The sequence below is a fragment of the Notamacropus eugenii genome, chromosome 2, assembly GCF_028372415.1.
Source record: "Notamacropus eugenii isolate mMacEug1 chromosome 2, mMacEug1.pri_v2, whole genome shotgun sequence".
Classification (NCBI taxonomy): domain Eukaryota; kingdom Metazoa; phylum Chordata; class Mammalia; order Diprotodontia; family Macropodidae; genus Notamacropus; species Notamacropus eugenii.
Window position 1 is genome coordinate 479,382,575 of NC_092873.1, and position 25,683 is coordinate 479,408,257.

A 25,683-nucleotide genomic window follows, 5' to 3' on the forward strand; every position below is an offset into this window, starting at 1 on the left:
TAAGAAGATTGAAAAACTGCAGAATTTCTAGAAGAGGAAAACAAGATGCCTTAGGTTTCCTGCCTTAAAAGCTTCAGAGTCATTTATCCCTAATCTTTCATCCTCGGCTTCTGTTCTTTTGCTGTGTTTCAGGTATACACTGGAAGATGAATGCTGATTTTTGGCAGACAACAGTGTTGGTCAGCCTTCTTCACCGGGGCCAAGATGTATGCTGTCCCGAGGATCCCAGGTGAGAGTCAGTGACAAGTAAGGATGGGCAAATTATTATGCTTTTCCTGAGAGAGAAATTAGGACATAGGCAGTATTAGGAGGAGGGGGGGAAATGAGAAAACTAAAAGAGATGGAGCAGTGGTAAAGAAGGAATTTGAAAAATTGAGTGGTTTATTTGAGGTGGGGAGAAGAGAACAATGAGTAAGATACAGAAGCCATTAAGAAAAGATGACCAAGGGAAAAGAAGGAACTCTCAATGAGAAAGATGTCTATCTACCTGTTGGGTACTTTTATTTTCAAAAATTAGCACCCAGCAAGTTATATTTGCATAGATTAGAATAGAAGGCCTTTCCTTCAGGTTATCTGCCCTACCTCTTCTTTCTTTCATACTAGTTATTCATATCTTTCCAGTCACAAACTACAACCTGCCATTATAACCTCTCTTCTCCAGCTTGGTCCCCCCTCCAATAAATCCTAAAGTTTCTTTACTTGCCTCTCATCCAGAGGTTGGTCATATTTTTAAGAGAATATTGAAAGTGTTCTTGGCTTTGGAGCTGGAACACTGGGCACTTGGAATCCCAGGTCTGACACTCGTTCCTTGGGTAACTTAAGGCAAGTTATTAGCTTGTCTGGGCCTCTCTTCCACATCCATACAATGAAAGGTTAAACTAAATCTAAGCCTCGTTTATATGCTGTGAGCTAAATCTTTTCAGACATGGACAACAAGGATGATGAAAGAGGTGGATTGCCATCAGAAGAAAGGGTTAAGGCAGACTAAGAAAGAACATTGGTCCAAAAAGTGAGGTCTAGGGGAGGAATGGTGTGGGCCAATGATTTGAAGGGTAGCTTAGTCCTGTGGCAATTGTGGTAGGGGAAGAGGATGGAAAAACAACATAGAGTGAAGGATGAAAAGGAAAGGGATTGCCTGTGAAGAAGCAAAGGTTGAGATACATGGGAGAACTATCTCCACCTACATAGAAAGAGGTGTGATAAAGATCTGAGGATTGTAATAAACTGTAAGCTCAAGAGGGATCAGGAGCTTGATGTGGCAGCCAGAGAAAAAATGAATGGGGTTTTGTGCTGCAGTAAGAGAGGTATAACTTCCAGGAAAAAGGGATTCATATTTCCCTTAGACACTGCCCTGCCCAAAGCATGTCTTCATTACAATGTTCAGTTCTAAGCACCACTGTCTGGGAAGCTGGAGAATGTCCAAGAGAAGGCGGAAGGTCCTTGAGCCTATGCCATTGGAGACTCAGTTGAAGGAGCCTGGAATATCAAATCTGGAGATGAGGACTCCGAAAAATATGGTAACCCTCTTCAAATACACGCATAAAAGGCTCTGGCAGGAAAGAAAGATTCTAGATTCCCCAGCAGGTTTAACTAAGAGAAAGGAGAGGAAATTTTAAAGTGGCCAATTTGGGCCGAATGACAAGACAAATCTAATAATTAGAAGTGTCTGAAAGTAAAATAGACTGTCTTAGGTGGCCCCCTCCCAAAATAGATTTTCAAGTGAAGGCTAGATAAGCATTTGTTGGTTGTGTGTGATTCTTTTTCAGTTATGAATTACATTGAGGGCAGTTGAGATCCCTCTGAATTCTGAGCCTTCTTCTATGATCTACGTGTCTAAACGTCCTCCACTATGAAAGAAGTGGGGACCCTGGAAATTTCCTGATCTCACTTGAACCTGAGAGTAACTCTGTTGGGTGGGGACCCTCATACCACATCTTATCAGAGGTCTCAGGTCTTCAGCTTAGAAACTTCTGAGTAGTTGTTAACTCAATCCTTCATACTTGGTCTCTGTCACTTTTCTTTGATACTGGAGTTCACTGAGAGATGAAGACTGTGCTTTTTCCCATTTGCCTGCCTAAGGAAATCCAGCATTGAAAGCTGAGATGTCAGCTGCTCGAAGGATCCTAGGTGAGACTCATTCCACCTTTTCTGGGAGGAAAATCTCAATGGACCACATTGAAAGCAAGCCAGGTTGAAAAAAACAGGGAATTTAGGAGAACTGGAGGATTTGAAGCCAGAAAGGCAGAAATGGAGCAGAAAGATGACTGGTGATTTCAGAGGTGTGAAAGGACTTAATGTGAATGTCAGAAGACTTGGAGAAATGGGGATCAAGGGAAAAAGAAGGAACCCATGGTCAAATAGATCTGTTGTTTGGGGCTTTATTTTCAAAGCTCAGCATTTGGGTAGGTTAAATTACACAGGCCACCATGATAAAGTCTTTCTGTATAGCCACTTGTTTCCTTCTTGTCAGTTATTCTCTCCCCATGCTTCCTCAAAGCACTGACCCCTCAACTTGGGAGCAAGGGAAGAAAGGTAAAGGTCCCTGATTTAAAATGGAACCTGGTTCTGGGGAAACAGCGGGAGGAGGAGGTAGAAGAAGAGAAACCAGATGCGGAGAGGGAATCCCAGAGTAGAAGATAAATGAGAAAAATTTAGGATCCACAGTGAAGAAGGAGCTGCCCTGGTTCCTCATGGCAAGCACATCCATGGATGGACTACAGTTTGCCAGGAAGATATCTAAAGTTTTAGTGGATGTAAACTCAACACAAGAGTCACCTAGGTGGCTCAGTGGATAGAGCACTGGGCCTAGAGTGAGGAAGATGAATTCAAATCTGGCCTCAGACACTATGTAACCCTGTGCAAGTCACTTAACCTCTGTTTGCCTTAATCCATTGGAGAAGGATATGGCAAACCACTCTAGTATTGTTGCCAAAAAAAACCCATGGATAGTATGGTTCACAGGGTCATGAAGAGTCAGACAGGACTGAATGACTGAACAACGACAGAAGCAATATGTATCAAAAGCAGGGTATGACAATTTAAATAGCTAATGTATGCTTGGCCTGTATGCAATAAGTAGGGCATAACTTCCTTTCAAGAAAAGGTTGATAATTTCACTCTAGTCTTCCTCATTCAGAATATCTTATATTCCAGATGTTCCAAGCATCATAGTTTATAGTTTTGTGTTGAAAAGTTGGGAGATTTTTTTCAGAAAAATGAAATCGGGGTGAAGGTTCTTGATAACATGGCACATGAGATCAGTTGAAGGAATGGCGACATTGGACCTGGAGAATAGGGGAGTGTGTGTGTATGTGTGTGGGGGGGAATCGTGATATAGTAGTCTCCAAGTATTTGAAATGCTAACTTGTGACCAGCTCTGCTTGGTCCCAGAGGACAAAACTAGGAGAGCCATGAGTGGAAATTGCAAATCTTTTCCAGTTATGGGTTGAAACAAGGCAGATGGAGAGAAATAGGAGATTCAGAAGCTTTGGCAGTGCTGAGGAAGCAAAGAATTGGAAATTAGAAAGGGAAAGTCAGTGTCGATATAAGAAGTATGAAAAGGAACCATGGGAATACAAGGGGGACACCAAGAGCTTTAGTGACCCGGGCAAAAAGGAAGCTGCTGCTCAAACAGAATGCTACCTGGTTGATGGAGGCTTTTGTTTTCAAAAATAAACATCTAGGGAGATTAATTTTCATTGACCAGCATCATGACTCATTTTTTCTTATGCAGTTTAACCCCAAATCCAGTAATTGATTTTATTTCCTTTCCTGGCTCCCAGTCCAAGGGTTGGGAGGCAGCACTGAGTTTGGTGACAGAAGAGAAGGGAGGGGTTCGAATGAGACGACTTCTGCTTTATAACTTGTCTAGCCTAAGGCAAGATACTCAGCCTCTCTGGACCTCAGCTCAGCACTGGTTTAAAAAAAAAAAAGAGGAAGTTGCACTACAGGTTCTTAAAACTACTTTTCAGGTTGAAATCTTATGATCTATAACTTCCCAGATACACGAGAGGAAAGCAGTGGGCTATTGATGAAAGTGTAGGATCAGGACTGAAGCAGGCCTAAGGAGAGGACAGGGCACCAGGTGGCAACCAGGAGAGAGAAGAGGTACCTGGTGGAGGGCACACCTGGTTCTATGGTAATTCTGATGAAGGACTGATGAACGGGAGTGTCAGGATGTGAAGAGGATAGTCCAGGGTGCGGGATGAAACTGAAGGAGGGGGAATTCAGTGCAGGGGGACAGAAGCCCTGATTTTCAAGACTGATACATATGGAAGGAGTGTATCCATATAGAGAGCAGTTTGATAAGGATTAGCTGATTCATAGGGATTTCAGCGGACTGCAAATTAGGATGAATTAACAAACATGGTATGGCAGACAAAGAAAAGGCAATGCAGTCTTAGAAACTATTTACGCGAGCTAGCTTCCAGGAGTTGATGGTTCACCATTACTCTCCCCTATTCCAGTGCTGTCTAGAGTATTGTGATCAGTTCTAGATACCACCCAGTAGGAAGAATACTGACAAGCTCATGATCTCCTTCATCTTTTCACCATCCTTCCTGTCGCAGTATGGTTACCACCCCATCAACCTCCAATCTCCTCTTCAAGTTCTAGAACCATAGTCAAATCAATACTTCCTGGATAAAGACCATGAAGACCAATTAAAATTCAGTTGGACCTGTGGACATTACAATCTTCCAACACTCCATCCCTTGAGTCATCGTTCTCACTGGCTGTGCTGCATTCCGGGAATCATCTTCTAGGAGGAGGATATCCAGATGAAAACATCTCTTTCTGGCTTCCTTCAAGTCCTAGCTAAAATGTCACCCTCTACAAGAAGTCTTTCATGTTCCCCCTTAATGTTAATACTATCCCTCTTTTGATTATCTCAGAAGTATCCTGTATGTAAATTGTTTGTACATAATTGTTTGCCTGTTATTTCCCCCCCACTTAAATTGCAAGCTCCTTCAAAGCAAGGCCTATTTGTGCACAGTACAAAGTACAGTACACAGTACACTCTTGGCACAGTACCTGGGACTTAATCATAGTATTGATAAATGCTTATTAATTTGACTCAACCAGTTGAGAGGAAAACTTGATAGTAGTCTTCAAGTACTTGAAAGGTTTGAAAGTCTTGTAGTACTTGTCCTGTGCAAGAGGGATTCAACTCACTTAGTGTTTACTTGGGATATTGCAACGAGGAAATCTGAGGCTAAATGGGTTTTTTGGGGGGGGGGGGTTATTTCAAACAACTTTTTACCAAATAATGCTATCCAAAAGTTGGATGTCTACCTCCAAAGGAATGGACTGCCTAATAATGGAGATCTCTTTATCCCAAATGAAAAAGCATTTAACAAATACTTATTATATTCAAAGCATTGTGTTAAATGCTAAGTCATTGGTCCTGTTCAAGAATGAAGGACCAATGGATGAAGGATTCTGCACAAGGTCTGTACCCAGAGAGGAGAGCCTCCAAGGCAGGTGATGGCAGTTAAACCTTTGTCACATCTGTTTCTTATACATGTGCCTCACTACTATCAAGGTCTAAGTTTTTAATCTACTCTTCCCATGGATTCTGTGTGTCTATGGGAAGGAGGGAACCAGGTTTTTAGGAGAATGTTTTGTAATAACAGTTTTTACCATGTTATTTGAGTTAATACATTTGGTAAGAATGAATTGAGGTTTTTGGATGACCGTCAGTAGGGACTAACTACTGCATTTCGCACTCAGGACCTACAGTAGAAGAAGCACAGTTTCTGAGAGTTACCTCTAAAGCCCTGAGAGTAGTGGTAGCTGGCGTCTGGGGACCCAACACATCAGTTTGAGCAGATTTCTTCTTTTTTTTTTCTTCCTCCTCCTCTTCCTCCTCATTCCCTCATCACATATAGCCTATCTTTCCACTTGGGGCATCATATACTTACTTGTGAGTGCTCTGTCCATAGGAATATAATATTGGTAGCACAAATTTTGTAAAATATTTTGTGGTTTGGGGACTAGATTTTTTTCTTTTTTTAAATTTTTAACTAATTTTATTTTTTTCCAAAAATGCTGGGACAATTTACTTTTTGTCCAGTATAATTGATGATTTCTTGAAATATAGCTCTGAAAAAACAGGCATTTAAAAAGCCCATTGTATTTCAAATGGAGCTACTGAATTATGCCTTTAACCCCAAATCACTCTAGCTTTCATTGAATGGCCAGTAATAGCCCTTGACCCAAACCTCTGTGGCTCATTGTTTAGATTTTGATGGCTTAGAATGAGTGTAAATAGTAATTCTTTTCTGTTCTCACCAGAAACTTTGAGGATCCCAGATTGATATTTTTTCTAGATTTATTCGTTTTCAGTTTTCAACAATCACTTCCATAAGTTCCAGATTTTCTCTCCCTCCCTCCTCAAAATGACATGCAATCTTATATGGCTTCTACACATGCATTTCTATTAAACACATTTTCACATTAGTCATGTTGCACAGAAGAATTAAAATGAATGGGAGAAACCATGAGAAAAACAAAACATAACAAAGAAGAAAATAGACTGCTATATTCTGCATTCTGACTCCATAGTTCTTTCTCTGGATGTGGATGGCATTTTGTGTCATGAGTCCTTTGGAAATGTTTTAGGTCCTGCATTGCTGTGAAGGGCTAAGTCTCCAGACTGATATTTTTGTGGTGTTTTGTGGTCATCTTTTCTCCCAATTCTTACTTAGCCCTTAGTCATCGAACTGAGTTGCCTCAGGTAAAACTGAGACCTGTGAAAGACCTTAATTTAGAAAGGCCATGGACACGCACTGAATCCATGACCATCACCAGTCATCTTGACTTTTGTCTTGCCATTGGATTCCAATGACTCTGGAGGACAGAGTGAGGCTGACAACTGGGCAGCTCTGCCTCACTTAAATCCAATTCATGAGTAAGTGAAGACATCACCCGCCTAATGTCATTGGTATGATGAACAATAACAAGAACTAGAGGGTACAAATAACCAAAGCAAGATAGACCCTTGCCCTCAATGATTCTATGAGAAAAGCACACAGCAGTGGTGTCAGAGAGGGGTGTTTTGGTTTGGAAAGATATAGGAATGACAATGGAGCTCAATAAAATTCCACAGCATAATATGGCAGCCAGAGGGGACTTGGATTCTTGGAATAAGGAGATGATAAGAAGAGCATGCTTTCCTCTGCCTCTGGAATATCGTTGGGTTTGGCCACGGTTTTAGAAAGAATAATGAAAAGCTGGGACTAAACTAAAAAGAAATAAATCAACTTATTAAAAAAAGAATACCAAGGTAAAAGAAAAGAAGTACAACATTAATACAGTGGGGCTGGTCATTTTGAGTGAGGAGGTGTTACAGTCTGTCCTGACACTCTTTGTGTCTAATTAACCCAGAGATCCTGGTTTGTAGAGTCCTAAAACTCTGTTGTTTTTTTTAAACAATCAGTGTACCCTTTTCTATGTTTTCTCCACCTTCAATAATTAAAAAAATACTAACTTATCATATATAAAAAAAGAAAAGTTGGGACTGTCTCAGGGCAGGAAAATCAGAAGGAGGGTTGAGACCATGCCTTGTGAGGATCAGCTGAAGAACTTTGGGGCACTAATCCTGGAGAAGAGAAAACAGGACAACCAATCGCTGTCATGAGATACTCGAAAGGTTACTGGTGATAGATGGATTAGTTCTGCTTGTCCTGAAAGGACAGAGTTAGGAGGAACAAATGAAAATTGCACAAAGGACAATGTAGGTTGGCTCTCAGGAAGATTCATTAAAGGTATGGACTGCCTTCTGACATGTTACAGGAATCCTCTTCTTAGGAGGTCTTCAAGCAAAGGCTGAATATCTACTTGTAGGGCATATTGTAGAAGAAATCTTTTTAGATATGAATTAGACTAGAAGGCCACTGAGATATTTTCTAAGTCTGAGAGTCTATGATTCTGTTATTCTGTGATAATCTAAGTAGTCCCAGCCTCCTCTGGGGCAGAAGCTAGACTTCTGAAGCTCTTCAGTTCTCATTTTGAGCTAGAATTTAAAAGCAGCTGTCCTGGTTGAACTCTCAATGGCATCTCATCAGAAGACTGAGATACCCAGCATCAGAATTCTTTCCTCTCCATCCTTCATACTTAGTATCTGTTATTCCTTTCAGCCTGGAGGATTCCGTGAGATGAAGAGTGAGCCTTTCCACCTGCCAGCCTGGGGTAGATGTCAGTCTCTGATTGGACACCCTTGGTCATCAGGAGTGAGATGAGAGCTGTCCTGAGGATGCCAGGTGAGAGGAAAAAACAAGGCAGGGCAGAATATTCTTACTTTTCTGAGATAAAAATGGAGTGAATGCTTGAAGCAAGGATATTGGAAGAAATAAATCTGAAGAGAGCAGAAGGGCTGAAGAAGAAAGAATTAAAGAAGAAAGATGACCACCATTAAGTCTGTATCCCAGAGATATTTAAAAAAAAAAAACTATTTGTCCAAAAATATTTATAGCAGTTACTTTTGTGGTGGCTAAGAACTGGAAATTGAGGAGATGCCCAAAAATTGGGGAATGGCTAAACAAATTGTGGTATGTGATTGCAATAGAATAATATTGTTCTACAAGAAGTGACATGCAGAAAAACCTGGAAAGACATATAACCTGATGCTAAGTGAAGTAAGCAGAACTAGAACATTGTATACGGTGACTGCAATATTGTACAATGATCAACTGTGAATGACTTATCCTTAGCAATACAATGACCCAAGACAATTCCAAAGGACTCATGATAAAAAATGCTATCCACTTTAGAGAAAGAAGTGGTGCCATCTGAATACAGACTGAAGCATGCTATTTTCCCTCCTTCCTTCCTTCCTTCCTTCCTTCCTTCCTTCCTTCCTTCCTTCCTTCCTTCCTTCCTTCCTTCCTTCCTTCCTTTTTTCCTCTCTTCCTTCCTTCTTCCCCCTTTTCCTTCTCTTTCTCTTTTATCTCTTTTTTCCTTTCTTTTCTTTTTGTTTCCTCATACTCAGTGACTAGTGTGGAAAAGTTTTACATGATCACACATGAGTAATCTGTATCAGATTGCTTACTATCCCAGGGAGGGGTAGAATTTTTAACTCAAAACAAAAATAAAACAAATGTTAAAAATTGGTTTTCCATGTAATTGGGGGGAAATATTATTTTAAAAGGAAGAAAGGTGAGTATCAATTTGAGAAGAGTAAAAGGGAACAATGGAAAAGGAAAAGGACATGGAGAAATTATGACTAAAGGAAACAGAAGGACCCCCTGATCACAACAAAGTTGATCTACTGATTAGGGTTTCTTATTTTCAACCCTTGGGGAGGTTGAATTTACATAAGCTAGCCTAATAAAACTCTCCAGCCTCATCTTACCTCGTACTTCCTTTATAACAGTTATATTTGCCCTGAGACCTACTATTTTCTTATCTTTCCCATTCAGCTCTGTCTCAAACACACTCAATTCAAATTGCTCCTTTACTGTCCAGTAGTACATGGGTTGGTCATATTCTAAAGGAAAATCGGAAAAATCAGTGACTTTGGAATCAGAAGATTTTGGTATGAATCTTATGACTTACACTTTTTACTTGTGTGATGTAAGGCAAATTACTTAACCTCTCTTGAGTCCCAGTTTCTACATCCATCAAGCAAAATAGTTGACCAGATGGCCTTGTAGTGTCCCTTCCTTCTCTATATCCCATGATCCAGTGATGTCCAGCTTCCCAATTATAGGAAAAGAGGTGAGGGAAGCAATGGGTTACAGGGCAGAGTCATGGCACTTGGAGCCAAGGCAGCCTGAGAGAGAGAGAGAGAGAGCACTAGCCCCATCAAGTGGTGGGGTTTAAGGGAGAGGAGGAACAGGTTCCTAGTTTCTGGTAGAAAGAGGTAGAAAGAGACAGAAGCTGGAGAGAGAATACTCCTCTGAGTAGGAAAGAAACCTAAGAAGTTCTGGTTTTCAGGGCTAGTCCAGGTGAGAAGCCCATCCATGACAGTCATCCTGACAAAGATGTACATGCTTTATGGGCCTACAAGCTCAGTATGAGTCAAGAAAATATGGCAGCTCCCCAAATCAATGGTATCCATTGACTACATTAAGAGCATAATTTCTAGAGTGAGCAGTTGTTGATCCTCAGGGGCACCAGGTAGAGTAGTAGACAGAACACTTGGTTTGGAGTTAGAACACCTGAGTTCAGAGCCAGATATTGTGTGACCCTAAGCAAGTCACTTACACTCTGTTTGCCTCAGTTTCCTCAATTGTAAAATGAGGATCATAAAACCACTAATTTAATGGGATTTTTAGTAAGGATCAAATGAGATAAGATTTTTAAAAGCACAGTATCTGGCATATAGTAGGAGCTATATATAAGCAGTTATCCCTTCCATCCTCCTTGGCTCCATTCCTCTATTATTGAGTTTTTAGAATAACAGTTTACAAAGGATATTGAAAAGCTGAAGACTGTCTGGAAAAAGAAAACTGAAAGAGTAAAAGATGTCCTCAAGGACATACCATTTAAGGATCACTTGATAGAATCTGGGACATTGAGATTAGAGTGGAGAAGCCAGGAGAAAATATGCTAGCTATTTTTATGTGGTTGAGAAGTTGGCATGTGGAAGAGGGTTAGACTGTGTTTGGTTCCAATGGGCAAAACTAGGAACAATAAGAAGGGGGGGGGGCTGCAAAGAGTCAAAGGTTATAACATCAAGAAAAAACTCCTTAACAGTTATTCCTTTCCAATAGAGGTGGATGGACTGCCTCAGGATGTAGCTAATTCCTCCTCACCAGAGAACTATAAGCCAAGGTGAGGTAACCACTTGTTGACTGTAGTGTAGGAGGATTGATTTTTCAGTTACTGGTTGGGCTAGGGGAGCACTGAGGTCTCTTTGAATTCTAAAATTCTATGATTCTGTTATCTTGGTATCCTAGGTAACCAGCATTCTCAAACAATAGGATGGGGCTCTTGAGGTCCTTTGCTCTCATTTGAACCTGAGACTTGCTCTCCTGTTTGAACCCTAACATATCAGAGGCCTTGGAAACTTCTGAGTCTTTTTTTCTACCAAACCCTTAAACTTAGTCTCTGCCACTTCTCTTGGTCTCAAAGGTACATGTTGAAAGATGGAGACTGAGCTTTTCCCCTTCCCTAGCTTGGGATGGTCATCAGTCCACTATTGCGATTCATCTGTATTGAGATAGGAGCTATCCTGTGGCCTCAAGATGAGAATTTTGGAAAAGCAGAACTAGGCATATTACTGTGCATTCTTTGGGAGAAAACATGGAAATGGGTCAACATTAGAAGGAGAGAAATAAGGAATTCTGTAGAGCTGAAAAGAGCAGAAGCAGCCAAGGTGGGTGATTTAGAGAAAAAAGGCAAGTGTCAAATTGAAAGGTGTGAAAGGGAATAATGGGGAAGAGAATGGACTCCTATACCTGATGACTGGGGAGCTGAAGGACCAGCTTATTCCATATGAAATGACTTGCTGGTCAGCAGCTTTTCTTTTCAAAGCTCAGCACTTGAGGAGGCTAATTTGTAGAGGCCAACAGTATGAGACTCCAGTGTGCCCTATTTCTTCCTATTACTATTACCACAATCCCTTCTTCAGAAACAAACTATAAGCTGCTGTTGCTGAATTTTTCCTACTTGACTTAAACTCAGCCTAGTAAGTTGTAGCAGCTCCTTTGCTAACCCCCTGTTTAGGGGTTGGCTACTTTTGAAGGGATAATATGACTATAATACTAGAGAATGTAGTAAGAGGAAAAAATCAAATCCTGGTCCTACCACTTATGATTTGTATTACCAAAAGCATTATCCTTAATCCCTCAGTTTTCATATCTATAGAATGAGGGCCTTGGGCTAGATGGCCTCTTTTTAAAAAAAAAAAATTTAAATTTATTTTTAGTTTTCAACATTCACTTTTATAAGATTTTCCCCCTCCTTCCCTGCCACTCTCTTCAAGACAGCATGCACATCTGATATAGGCTATACATGTACAGTCATATTAAACATATTTCCATATTAGTCATGTTGTAAAGAAGAATCAGAACCAAAGGGGCAAACCATGAGGGAAAAAAAAGCAAGACAAGAGAGAAAACAGTATGCTTCAATCTGCATTCAGACTCCATAGTTCTTTCTTTGGATATGGATAGCATTTTCCATCTTTAGTCTTTTGGAATTGTCTCAGATCATTGCATTACTGAGAAAAGCTAAGTCTACCAAATTTAGTCATGGTATAATGTTGCCATTACTGTGTACAATGTTCTCCTGGTTCTGCCCACTTCACTCAGCATCAGTTCATGTAAATCTTTCCAGGTTTTTCTGACATCTGCCTGCTCATCATTTCTTATAGAACAATAGTATTCCATTACATTCATATACCACAACTTATTCAGCCACTCCCCAACTCATGGGCATCCTCTCAATTTCCAATTCTTTGCTACTACAAAAAGAGTTGCTATAAATATTTTTGTACATGGGGATCTATTTCCTGTTTTTATGGTCTCTTTGGGATTTAGACTGAGAAATGGTATTGCTGGATCAAAGCGTATGCATTGTTTTATAACCCTTTGGGCATAGTTCCACACTGCTCTCCAGAATGGTTGGATCAGTTCATAACTCCACCAACAAGGCATCATTATTTCAATTTTCCCACATCTTTTGCAACACTTATCCATATCTATAGAATGAGGATCTTGGGTTTGATGGCCTCATAAGGACTGTATTCTGCATGTGCTTTGAATATATCAAGATACTTAAAGCATATATTCCTTAAGGACAGAAATTTTTGTTGCTATTTTTGAATCTTCTGTGCCTGAAAAGTGATATTTAGTAAATATTTGATTGATTATCTCTTTCTCCTTAATCCAACTGTTGTTTCCACCTTTTCTTTCCCATTATCTCTCTACATTTCAACATTTATCTTGAATACCCCTATTTAAAATACACATTCCTATCTCTGGGAAAATTTTAACTCAAAGAAAAATGTATACTTTTTTTATTCATGTAAGACAGGAAAATTAGCTTAACTAAATACAAATTTGCATAATTTGGCTCTAATTTTCACACTAACATAGCACATTCATGTAGAGAAGGTATAAATAGAAGGAAGATGGACAGGACTAGCATCACTATTTGCAGTCATTATCTGTTTTGATAACTTCTTTTCATGGGAATGCTTGGTGAGTGTGACCATTCACTGTCCATGTACTTTTGTTCATATTTCCTCTGGCTTCTGAGTACTAAAATTAGAATTATTGTAATATTCTTCCCTAAGTTCTGGGAAAGATCGATGGCATGTTTACATTGCTGGTTGTAATAGGTCAAAAGTCAAAGAACTCCTACAATCTTCAGTGATGTTCGGGAAGTAGTTAAAGGGATTTCAAAAACCAGAATTATGTTGAAAGGACAGATGAGCACATGTAGCAAACACATCCACTTCATTTTCTGCCTCAGGTGGGTATGATGTATGTAGAGAGTCAGTGAAGAAAGTCATTGGGAGATTGATGGAAATTGATGACATGACTAAAAAGTTGACTCTTTCCTTTTGACTACAATAGTGTTTGACATGACCACTTGATTGTCTTGCAGAGCAATACATAAAATAACAGGTGTCCCATCATATTTGATTTTTATTTTTCAACATAAATATTTTATATGAATATATATTAGTAATGATTGTGTCAAGTCAGAAAATTTGAAGAGACAATAAATCAACAGTATTACTATCCAAGACTGATGATGAAGCAAACTGAGTTCAGTCAAGTCCCATGCCGGTGGTTTTGTTTTTTTGATAATCTGGGAAGTCTTAAATTCCCTATACACCCTCTTTCTTTTTGAAAGGCTCTGGCTCACTGTCCTTGGGACTTGGGGGCATTGAGAACAGGGCAGTTCCCACGAGGCCCTCTTCATTTCATTTATTCATTTCCAAGACTTTGCTTATCAGCCCTTCAGGGGAAGTCATTGCTCAAGGTATATTTGTGGCTTCAACGATACTGACTGATGCAAATCTAAGGCAGCTTTCAGGCTGTGTTATTTTCCTTTCTGCATTTTTGTTTTAGGAAAATCATAACCTAAATAACTTTCAGGGTTGTTGAGAGAATGAGGTGGTTAATGTGCTGAGAAACCCTATTTTTATCCTCTCCTGAAAATAACAACAACCTTTATAAAAACATCCTCAAAGCCTCAAGTGATCAGTGTGTGCCTCATTAGGAGTTAATAAGCATCTATCTATACATATATACATACAGCGTGTGCGTGCGTGCACACACACACACGCGCACACACACACACACACACGCGCACGCACACACACACACACACACACACACACACACACACACACACACACACACACACACACCCACCCAAGTGGAATTGTCTCATAACTCCAATTGAATCTAGTCATTTGCTTTCCCTCTGTAAGACCAGAGGCCAACTAACATGGAGAAGACTTTTTTTCTTTATACATTAATCTTAGACTAAGGATTTCGCAGCCTTATGCAAATTTAGGTCTGAGAAAGACCAATACACCAGACAGGCATTCTGAGGTATTAACTGGTCCTTATTCCATCTCATTTCATAGGATGATCTTCCTAAAAGTGAAAATTATTTTACTGTAAAAGTATTGGGCGGTACCTTTTGTTTTCACATCATTTCAAAATACATCTTCCCCTCAGAGAACTATTCTTTAAAACAAAGAATAAAAACGAAGAAAACAGTTATTCACTAAAGTTAATCAACACATCAATCAAGTTCTAAGCCTTGTGCTATTATGTCTGTTCGCCTCCCACATGGGTAGCTGGGTGGTGTAATGGACGGCGCACTGGGCTTGGAATCAGGAAGACTCATCTTTCTGAGTTCAAATCTGGCCTCAGAAATTTAGTAGTCATGTAACCCTGGGTAAGTGACAGTAACTGTTTGCCTCACCTATAAAAATGAGCTGGAGAAGGAAATGGCAAACCAGTCCAGTGTCTTTGACAAGAAAATCCTAAAATAGGTTCACAAAGAGTTCAACATGACTGAAAAACAGCATTCCCCTCCAACTCCCCACCCCAGTCTGCAAAGAAAGGAGGTGTGTGGTCATATCTTAATAACAAAGCTTGGTCATTATAATTACGCAGTGTTCAATTTTGATTTATTGTTATTGTGTTGTCCTGAAAGTGAAAATTTGGAAATAATGGAGCATGGTGCCAAATGACTTTCCCATTAAATCCAATAAATATTGTGTCTCAGGGATGGTGTCAGTTTCTGGAGATGGACAAATAAAACCACAATCCCTAACCTCAAGGAGTTTATGTTCTACAAGAGGAAGGAATGTCTATCCAGATAAATAAATACCAAATACTGAATATATAGAGGGATTGGTGAGGCGGAGAGAACTCTTAACAACTGACAGAACAGGAACCTGCGCTGTGGTTAGAATCAGAAAAGGCCTTGTGTCAGAAGTGACAGCACCTTAACCTTCAAGGGAGCTAGAGAGTCTTAAGAACCAGAGGTGAGGAGGAAGAGCATTCTAGGCATGGGAGATAGCCTTTGCACAGTCATGGAGACAGGAGAGAAAATGTCATAAGTGGGGAGCAGAAAGTCAGCCAGTTTGGGCGAAACACGCAGTAAAACAAAATGAAATTAGTAATATCGGTTGGAATCAGGTGTCAAGAAAACTCACTTTAAGTATAAATCAGAATATGGTCCTAAAGACCATGAGAGAGTCATTGATGCTTCTTTAGCAGGACTGTGGCATCTTTTTTAGGAATATCAGTTTCACAATAAGAATACTGGCAAATACTTTCAGTTATTTTTAAAAACCATATCACAGTATGGTGTAGCAAAATTATCACTGTCTTTGAGACTTGGCATCATGATACTTAGATTTGTTTCTCTGCTAGTTATTAGCTATGCAACCTTAGGCAAATCAATTTGCCCTCTCCTAATACACACACATAATAATGTTCATATTGTGTGCTCTCCCCTTCTATTGAATATAAGCTCTTTAAAGGCAGGAATAGTTCTTTGTATCTCTAGTGCTTAACAGCGCCAGGCACATAGTTTGTACTTAACCAATACTTACTGATTGGTTGACGGGGGGCTTTAGTTTCTGTATACAACATCCTGAAGCTTCTTCAGGATGTATACAAAAAAATGGAGTTGGACTAGTTCTCTAAGTTCTCTTGAAACTCTTAACATTCTGCAATTTGTTTCTTCTGTGTCAACTTTTGCCAAGTAAATTATACTAAGTGCTTGTTTGAATAATTATTCTAGACCAGGATTCTTTAGACTGTGGCTCAGATGCCAAATCCAGCCCACCATATATTTTTGTACAGCCTGTAAGCTTGTTCTTTCTTATCTCCTTTTTTCTTTCTTTTTTTAATTGGTTCTTGTATCTCTCCATCTCCTTTCTTTTTTGACTCTCTTTTCTTCCAATAACCTGGCCTCTTTTGTTCTTCCTCCACACACAAAAAGGGACCATAAAAAGCCTTCATTTGAATAATAGATAAGTTGTCCATTCAGGGTCATGGGTGATTGAGGCATTTTTTAAAAGAGTTAGACCTCTTGGCCTTCAGGAGAGCTGGCAATCAGGGGACTTGAGACTATAAACCAAAAACAAATCCTCTATTTCCTAAATTCAGCTCAGCTGTCTATAGAGGAAAGATGTTCATCCCCATAAAACTATTCCACAAGACATTTCAAATGGCCCATTTGAAGGAGGTCATTTTTCTTTAAAGAAGCATCATCATTATCTAGGTGATAGAATGCTGGACTCAGAACCAGAAAGATCTGCGTGCCATACCCACCTCTAACACTTGCTTAGTCATGTGACCATAGACAAGTTTTTTGAAATCTCTGGATGTCAGTTTCTTTATTTGCAAAATGGGAAAAATCGTATTTCTAATCCCCAATTCATATAGTTGTTATGAGGCTTAACCAGCATAATATAAAGCACTATTTAGATATCAGTTAATATTATTCTCATGAAATCCAATCCTCTATATTCCTGGTCTTGTCCCATGGAAGAAAACAAGTTAAATTCCAGTTGAAATCAAGAGGTCTTCTCTTTCCTTAAGGGATATTCTTTTCACTTCTTCCATGACTTCCACTACACTTTGTTAAGCACTTACTATGACATGCATTGTGCTAAGTCCTAGGAATACAAATATGAAATTGAGTCCATCCCTACACTCAAAGAACTTACATACTAATACAGAGATGATATATGGAGGGGGATAGATGGCCAGTGAAGGGAATTTTGGTTTAGAGTGTCCCTAGATGGTGTGAGTTGATCTGTAGGAGAATCAATTAATAGAAGCAATGGTCGTATTCATTTGATGATTATTCCCAAAGCAAGAGGTAGAAAGGAAGGGAAACATGCAATAAAGAAGGGGGGGGGGGGCTTCTTCAGGATGTTTAAAATGTTTTCAAGAGAATTCACATGATGAGTCTAGCAAAAGGATCACCCTCTACACCCTTCTCCTCCAAAAGGCCTACAACATTCATTGTAGTTCTACACCTGGCTCATAGCAAACATGCAAAGGGCATTGGTTCTTCCATGGATTCTAGATAGCATAGGCTCACAGCATGTTAGAGGTAGAGGGATCCTGGGGAATCATTCAGTCCAGTTTCCTTACTTTACAGAGGAGAAAACCAAGACCAAGAAAGATAAAGTGATTTAACCCAAATCCCATGGCTAGCTAATGGTAGGACAATTTTCTGACTCTTCATCTGGAGCTCTTATCATATGCACACGTGTTAGGGCTGTAATCTCTGTAAATGACTGCTGAGCTCTGCTAGAGGCAGCATCGTGCCAACGAGGTATTGGTTTGACACCTATGGGGCAGGTCCCCACTGCACTATTCTATGGTTGTGTCCCTCCTCCTAACCAGTTATCCTAGAAATGTTTACCCACTGTTTGCTAAGAATGGTACCCATCAAGAAGGTAGATGCAAATCCATCACTAATAATGGAAAAATGACTTACAGAATGTAGCCAGCTGACAATGTATGATTGCTGGTATTATCTCCACATAGAAGACCATTGATTGTAATATCAATCATAATCATAGCTAGCAATTTATAAAACACTCTAAAATTTGTAAAATGCTTCACCAAAATTTCTCATTTTATCTTCACAATAACCCTGGGAGGTAGATACTATTATTTTCTTCATTTTACAGATGAGGAAACTGCAACCAACAGAAGTTAAAGTGACCTAATAAGTATCTAAGGTTGGATTTGAATTTAGGTTTTCGGGTAGACTCCAGGTCTACTGCTACAAATCAAGATGTCTTCTCTTTCCTTAAGGGATATTCTTTTCACTTGTGCCCCCTAGCTGCCTTGGCTAAATCATTTACTCATGCCCCATTGGCACGGTGCTCATACCAACTGAGCTAACCAGTCAAACTCTGTGGTTACATTTTTTTCACATGTTCACTGAGCCAAAGGTGGAAAAGACATTGAACAGGGAAGTCAGGAAGCCTGGGTTTTAGTTCTGAGTCTACTATTAACTAGCTGTGTGATTTGTGACAAGTCGCTTCGTTTTCTGGGTTTCTGTTTTCTCATCTGTAAAATGAAAAGATTGGAGTAGGTCTCTTCAGTCCTTTCTAGTTCTCAGACCTGTGATGCTGCTATTAATTTTTGTTGTTGAGTCATTTTTCAGTCATGTCTGACTCTTTGTGACACCATTTGGGGTGTTCTTGGCAAAGATACTAGAGTTGGTTCTCATTTACTTCTTCATTTCTTTCTTTTTTTTTTTTTAACAGATGAGAAATTGAGTCAAATAGGATTAAGTGACTTGCCCAGGGTCACACAGCTAGTAAGTGAATCAGGATGGATTTGAACTCATGAAAATGAGTTGTCTTGCCAGCACTCTATCCACTGCGCTACTTAGCTGCCCCCTATTATTAATAGCTGTAGTAAATTAATTAAATAAATAAATCCACAAGAAACCTATCCAGTTATGGTATATCAAGCCACTTGTGCTAGCTATGGTCAGCTATATGCATAGGGCAAGTTTTGAATATGATATGATATCAAGTGCTCCATCTCCTATTTATGTAGCTCTGCACTGTCTGAAATGTACTCCCTCTTCCCTCCCACCCCTTTAAAATGCCTGGTTTTCTTCAAAGTTTTAGCTCCAGCGTCACTCTCTATGGGAACCCCTTCCTGATCCCTCCAGCTATAGAGCACACACAGTTATCTTGTATTAATCTTGTTTGTACTTACCTATGTTAAATGTTGGCAACTCTGTAAGCTTCTCAAGGGCAGGAATTATTTTGCTTTCACATTTGTGTCTTAAGAACCTGACATGGAACAAACCCTTAATACATGTTTGCTGATTACAATTATGATAAATACTTGTTGAACTAGACCATCTGTCATCTAGACAGACATCTAGACAGTCATCTAGGCACATCTAGACCAGGTGTGTCAAATTCAAATGGAAACAGAGGAAATAAAATCATACAAAATGATCCTCAAAGGACATAAAGCCACATATAGATCCATGGTTGATTGTATTTTAATTTATTTTGTTAAATATTTCCCAATTACCTTTCAATCTGGTTCAGGAGTGCTGATTGATGCCTCTGACTTAGACTGTTCTGGAAAGAGGACCATACCTGAACTGCACTGGGCAGCAATGACATTGCCCTTAATTTAAGAACATTTTCTGGTAGGAGATTTCAGCCCTTAAAGTCTTACATTCTAAGTACACAAACAGAAAGTTTTTCCTAATAATATCATCTTCTACTCCCCTGAAGTAGGTTAGAAATCTAAGAGTATAGACCCCAGCCTCTGAAACATAAAAAGATCGGAGCATGTTGGTTAAATGTCATGTGGGTAATTATACTTTCCCAACCTGTAACTGTCTCCTATAATTTGCTTTTTTTCCCCAATGGTCAGTGGTTGGGTAGGGCTGCCAAAATATATTCCCATGAAGCTTCTAAAGGATGAGTTGGAATGGACTGGATTTATAGAAGAAAAGTTCTCAGATCTTGGACCTAATAACAAGAACTCCTGTAACTACAAAGGACACTTTCATCTGGAATAGCTCTGAATATTTTATAAAGAAATGAAGTATTTGATTGCAAGGTGCTGAGTGTTATATTATCCACACCTGGAGGTCATTGGGCTAACCAATGGGTCAAGACCATAGCCATGCCAGTCTTATCACAGATTAGGTTCTTGAAACTCACTTTGGTATAGCATACCCCCTACCCTTTCCATGTTCTATGCTCTAGCCAGTCTCGACTACTTTCTATTCCTGAACCTGAACAGAATTTTTCTGCCTTTATTCTTTTACGTATTTTTTGCTTATTTCATTCCTTCTGCCCTTCTCCCATATCTCTGAAATCTTACTTGATAATCAAGAATGATTTTAAAAGCTATCTCTTCCAAATAACTTTCTTTTATCCTCTCAGCCAAAAGTGGTCCCTCTTTCCCAAAACTCTCACAGCACTTTCACAGTCTACTTAATGTTATATAGGGTGTAACTTTAAAACTTCTCTAGCAGAAGAGTGAACATGTCTGAAAGGGGAGGAGGGATTGTTTCAATGCAGGAGTTGGGGAGACTCCCTGGAGGCCTGCTGCCTCTCCCTGCCCAAATGTTACAGAAGCAGAGCCAAGATGACAGAGAAAAGGGAGGTGCTCTCCTGAGCACTCCCAAATTCCCCTTCAAACAACTTAAAAATTACACCTCAAAATGAATTCTGGAACAGCAGAACCCACAAAACAATGGAGTGAAACAATATTCTAACACAAGGCAACTTATTAGGTCTTCATAAAAAGCTTGTCTAGCTGGGGTAAGAGTACGGTGCAGTTCAATGCAGGCAATGTCCCAGCAAGATGGCAGCAGGCCTTTGTGGGGGACTGACTTGACCACAGCTTCTGGAGTTCTCAGCCCATGAATAGTAAGAGAGTCAGATAACTGGTCAGAAGGAAATTGGAGGCGTCCCTTTGCTGGCATTAGGTGCAGGACTCTGTTGCATTGCCCATACGAGGATCTAGGTCACAGTCTTGGGTCTCAGTGCCAGGATGAGGAGGAGCACTAGCACACTAGAGCTTGCAGTTGCAGGACAGCAAGAATCCTGATCACTGTTCCAGGCCAGAAAAGAGTGTTTGTGGTCACTTACACACCAGAGCACAGGCTAGGAGAGTAGTAAACATACCTCTCCTTAGATCACACCACCATGGAAAAGCTGAAAACTTACAGATCCCAGAACTAGCTCTGAAGACAGGTGCAAAAAAACCCCAAAACCCAACAACTCTGAAGCTTGAGATAATGCCCCTTCCACCCCAGGAACAGAGCCCAACTTTAACATAAAGTTAGACGTCAAGATATAGCATGGGAAAATGATCAAACAACAAAAAAGAACCTGACAAAAAAAGTTACTATGGTGACAGAGAAAATCAAAACACAAACTCAGAAGAAGATAACAAAGTCAAAACTGCTACATTCAAAGCCTCAGTGAAAAATGTAAACTGGTCTCAGGCCCAAAAAGAGTTCCTAGAAGAGTTCCAAAAGGATTTTAAAAATCAAATAAGAGAAGTAGAAAAAATTGGGAAAAAAGATGACAGTGATGTAAGAAAATCATGAAAAAAGAGTCAACAGTTTGGTAAAGGAAATACAAAAAAATACTCAAGAAAATGACACCTTAAAAAACAGAACAGGCCAAATGATAAAAGAGGCACAAGGAATCTACTGAAGAGAACTCCTTAAAAAGCAGAATTGGCTACATGGAAAAAAATTGTACACCAATTCACTGAAGAAAATTCCTTTAAAATTAGAATTGGGCAAGGGGAAGCTAATGACTCCATGAGACATCAAGAAACAAAAAGATAAAATCAAAAGAATGAAAAAAATAGAAATATCTCATTGGGAAGACAACTGATCTGGAAAATAGATTGAGGAGAGATCATTTAAGAATTATTGGACTACCTAAAAGCCATGATCAATAAAAGAGTCTAGACATCATCTTTCAAGAAATTATGAAGGAAAACTGCCCTGATATCCTAGAACCAGAAGATAAAATAGAAATTGAAAGACTGCCTTGATCACCTTCTGAAAGAGATCCTAAAATGAAAACTTCAGGAACATTAGTCAAATTCCAGAGCTCCCAGGTCAAGAAGAAAATATTGCAAGCCTTGGAAAGAAACACTTCAGATATCATGGAGTCACAGTCAGAATAACACAAGATTGAACAGTTTCTACATTAAAGGATCAGAGTACTTGAAATATGATCTTCTAGAAGGCAAAGGAGGTAAGATTACAACTAAGAAACACCTACTTCGTGAAATTGAGTATAATTCATTGGGAGGGGGAATATTCAATGAAATAGAGGATTTTCAAGCATTCCCAATGAAAAGACCAAAGCTGAATAGGCAATTTGAAGATGTGAGTTGAATATGATAGGATGATATTTTTTAAAAAATAAATGAGAAAGAGGAATTCACTGGGAGAAGGGAGAAGGGACAGGTAGGATGGAGTAAATTATCATGCATAAAAGAACTTTTACAGTGGAGGAAATAAGGGGAGAACTGAGAGGGAGCACCTGAACCTTACTCTCTTCAGAAATGGCTGAAAGTGGGAATAAAATACACACTCAGTTAAAATAGAAATCTATCTTACCCTACAGGAAAGTAGGAGGGGAAGGGAATGAGAGAAGAAGGGGTTAATAGAAGGGAGGGTGGATTAGGGAAGGTGATAGAAGCAACACTTTTGAGGATGAACAGGCTGAAAGGAGAAAGTATAAGATGAAGTAGAAAAAGGATGGAGGGAAATATGTAGTAATCATAACTGTTAAATTTTTTTATAGCATTTTTCTGATAAATACATAGAGAACTGAGTCAAATGTATAAGAATACAAGTCATTCCTGACTGATAAATGTTCAAAGGATATGAAGAGGCAGTTTTCAGATGAAGCAATCAAAGCTATCTATAGTCATATAAAAATGCACTAAAACACTTTTGATTAGAGAAATGCAAATTAAAACAGCTCTTGTTTTAACCTCCCACCTATCAGACTGGCTAATATGACAAAAAAAGGAAAATGGTAAATGTTGGAGAAGATGTGGGAAAAATGGGACACTAATGCATTGTGGATGGAGTTGTGAACAGATTCAACCATTCTGAAGAGCAATTTGGAACTATGCCCAAAGGGTTATAAAGTCCTTTGACCCAGAAATACCCCTACTAGGTCTGTATCCCAAAGAGATAAAAAACAAAAATGAAAGGACATATATGCACAAAAATACTTATAGCAACCCTTTTAATGGTGGCAAAGAATTGGACATTGAAGTATATCCATCAGTTGGGAAGTGGCTGAAGAAGTTGTGGCATATGGTTGTGAAGACATACTATTGTACTATAAGAAATAATGAGCAGAATACTTCTAGAAAAACTGGGAAAGACTTAACTTGAACTGATGCAAAGTAAAATGAATAAAACCAGGAGAATGCTGTACATAAGAACAGCAATATTATATGAGGATCAACTGTGAAATGACTTAACTACCCCCAGCAATACCATGATCCAAAACAATTCCAAAGGACTCATGATAAAGCATGTTATCCACTTTCAGGGAGAGAACTGATAGTCTGCATGCACATCAAAACATATTTTTTAAAACTTTATTTTTCTTGTTGGATATTTTTTGGGGGGACCATGGGATCAAGAGCTGAAAGGGACCTTAGATGTTATCTACTACCACCCCTTCATTTTATAGATGAATAAACTGAGTCCCAGAAAAGTTAAGTGACTTACCCTGGACCACAGAGCTAGCAAGAATCAGACTGCCTCCTGACTTGAGGTACTGGTTGGAAAGGAAAGAGATAGTTCAACCTTGCTGCCTTCCAGCAGGACCACATTTTTGAGAGAGGCTGCCACAATAAAACATATTTTTGGTCCCAGACAATATGGGAATTTGTTTTGTTTGACTGTGTATATTTGTTACAAGTGCTTTGATTTTTCTTTTTCTGGTGGGTGTGTGATGGATGTGAGGGCAATAGGGGAAAGCAATGAGGAGACAGGACAGAAGATGAAGGGAGGACAGAGAAAAGGAGAGGAGAGAAGAGAAAAGGGGAGGGGAGGGGAAAGGAAAGAGAAGAGGAGGGGCAATGGGAGAAAGAATAGGTGGGAGAACAGAGCTGAGGAGGGGAGGAGAGGAAAGAGGAGGGAAGGAGAGGGAAAGGGGATGAAGAAAAATGAGAGGACAGGGCAGAGGAGGAAAAAAATGGTCATTGGGGCATGATTTTTTTTTTTTAATGGAGCTGAAAGAATAGAAAGGACAGGCAAGCAAAGCATCTTTGAAAATTACAGATCGATCTTAATTATATGCTTTAAAAGAAAAGCATACTCAAACACGCATTCCATTTGGTATTTGCTAAAATCAAAATCAAAATGTATATGTTTATAAATAATGACTTAAGAAAGAAAAATGTATTAAAAGTATCTGCTGCAGTAACAATACAAGTTATTTATTTTGCATCTTCTTATAGTCACATCTATAAAATGGGGCTAAGGAAAAGAAAACGGGGCTAAGGAGGGCAACTTGAATTTGTTTCACTGGACTGTTTGTTTCATTGGACCTCTGTGAAATAAAAACAGTTTCAGAATTTTTGGTGGGAACCAATTAAGGAGTCATTGAGTGGTATGACCTAACTAATTCAGTCATGCTAATAGCCATCCACTTGCCCTGGGCAACAGGTTATGCTGTTGTAAAGAATATGGATTTCATTTATTTTACTCTGCTTATGTCTCCCTGAGGAAGGAACTAGACTTGGGGAAGGGGAGATATTCCCCCTTATTTGCAAAGCTATATATGGTAGAGACAGTGTGCTTACTCTGGTGTTTCCCCAATAAGGGCTTACTTATTCTTTCCAGAAAAAAATTTACTGGGAAAACATCTCTATTAATTTTGAAAATAGAAATGGAATACAAAGGAACCAATCTTATACTAATGTAGTGTTTATTTCCAACTCAGTTCGTTGCAACAAATTCAGTTATCAAACACATTTACTGAATCCTTAACACATGAAAAGAAGGCACTATGCTAGGCCTAGAGACACAAATAAAGATACAACTCAGTCACTGCCTTTAAGGAACTTATAATCTAAGGAAGGATGGAACTCATACAAATAACTGAGACAAATTAGAAAAAAATATTTAGGAAAGGTTAAATCTTGTTGTTCAGTTGTGTCTAATTCTTTGTGACTGCATCTGGGGTTTTCTTGGCAAAGATACTAGAGCGGCTTGCCATTTCCTTCTCCAGCTCATTTTACAGATGAGGAAGCTGAGGCAGATAGGGTTAAGTGGCTTGCCCAATGTCATACAGCTAGTAAGTGTCGGAGGTTGGATTTCAACTCAGGTCTTCCTAACTTCAGGATTGGCACTGTATCTACTGAGCCAAAAAGGAATGATTTTAAGAGCATCCTCTTCTAGTTGGGGAGGTTAGGGAAAGTTTAATACAGTTCTGGAAAAGGTAGCAAGTGAACTAGTCCTGCAAGGAGGGAAAGTATGCTAATGAGTGATATACTGTATGTACATGCCTACCAAATTATTGTCATTGAAAAAAGAAGAGAATGACTAAGGAAACTCAAACAAGGTTACCAAATTGGTGCTCCCCCATCTGGTGGGGGAAGGCAGAGCTGGACAGTGTTTAGAACTCTTCTAAGCCATTCTTGTTGAACCCAAATAGAAAAGGGGGCCATTAATCTGTACCTAATA

General features: G+C 39.3%; 1 long non-coding RNA gene across 1 annotated transcript; it reads left to right on the forward strand.

Moving 5' to 3' along the window:
- LOC140529806 (uncharacterized) lies at positions 1–23,652 on the forward strand. The gene is made up of 3 exons (XR_011975677.1): positions 1–229; positions 8,139–8,261; positions 19,863–23,652. It is a non-coding gene; the product is annotated as an uncharacterized lncRNA (long non-coding RNA).
- The last annotated feature ends 2,031 nt before the right edge of the window (positions 23,653–25,683 follow it).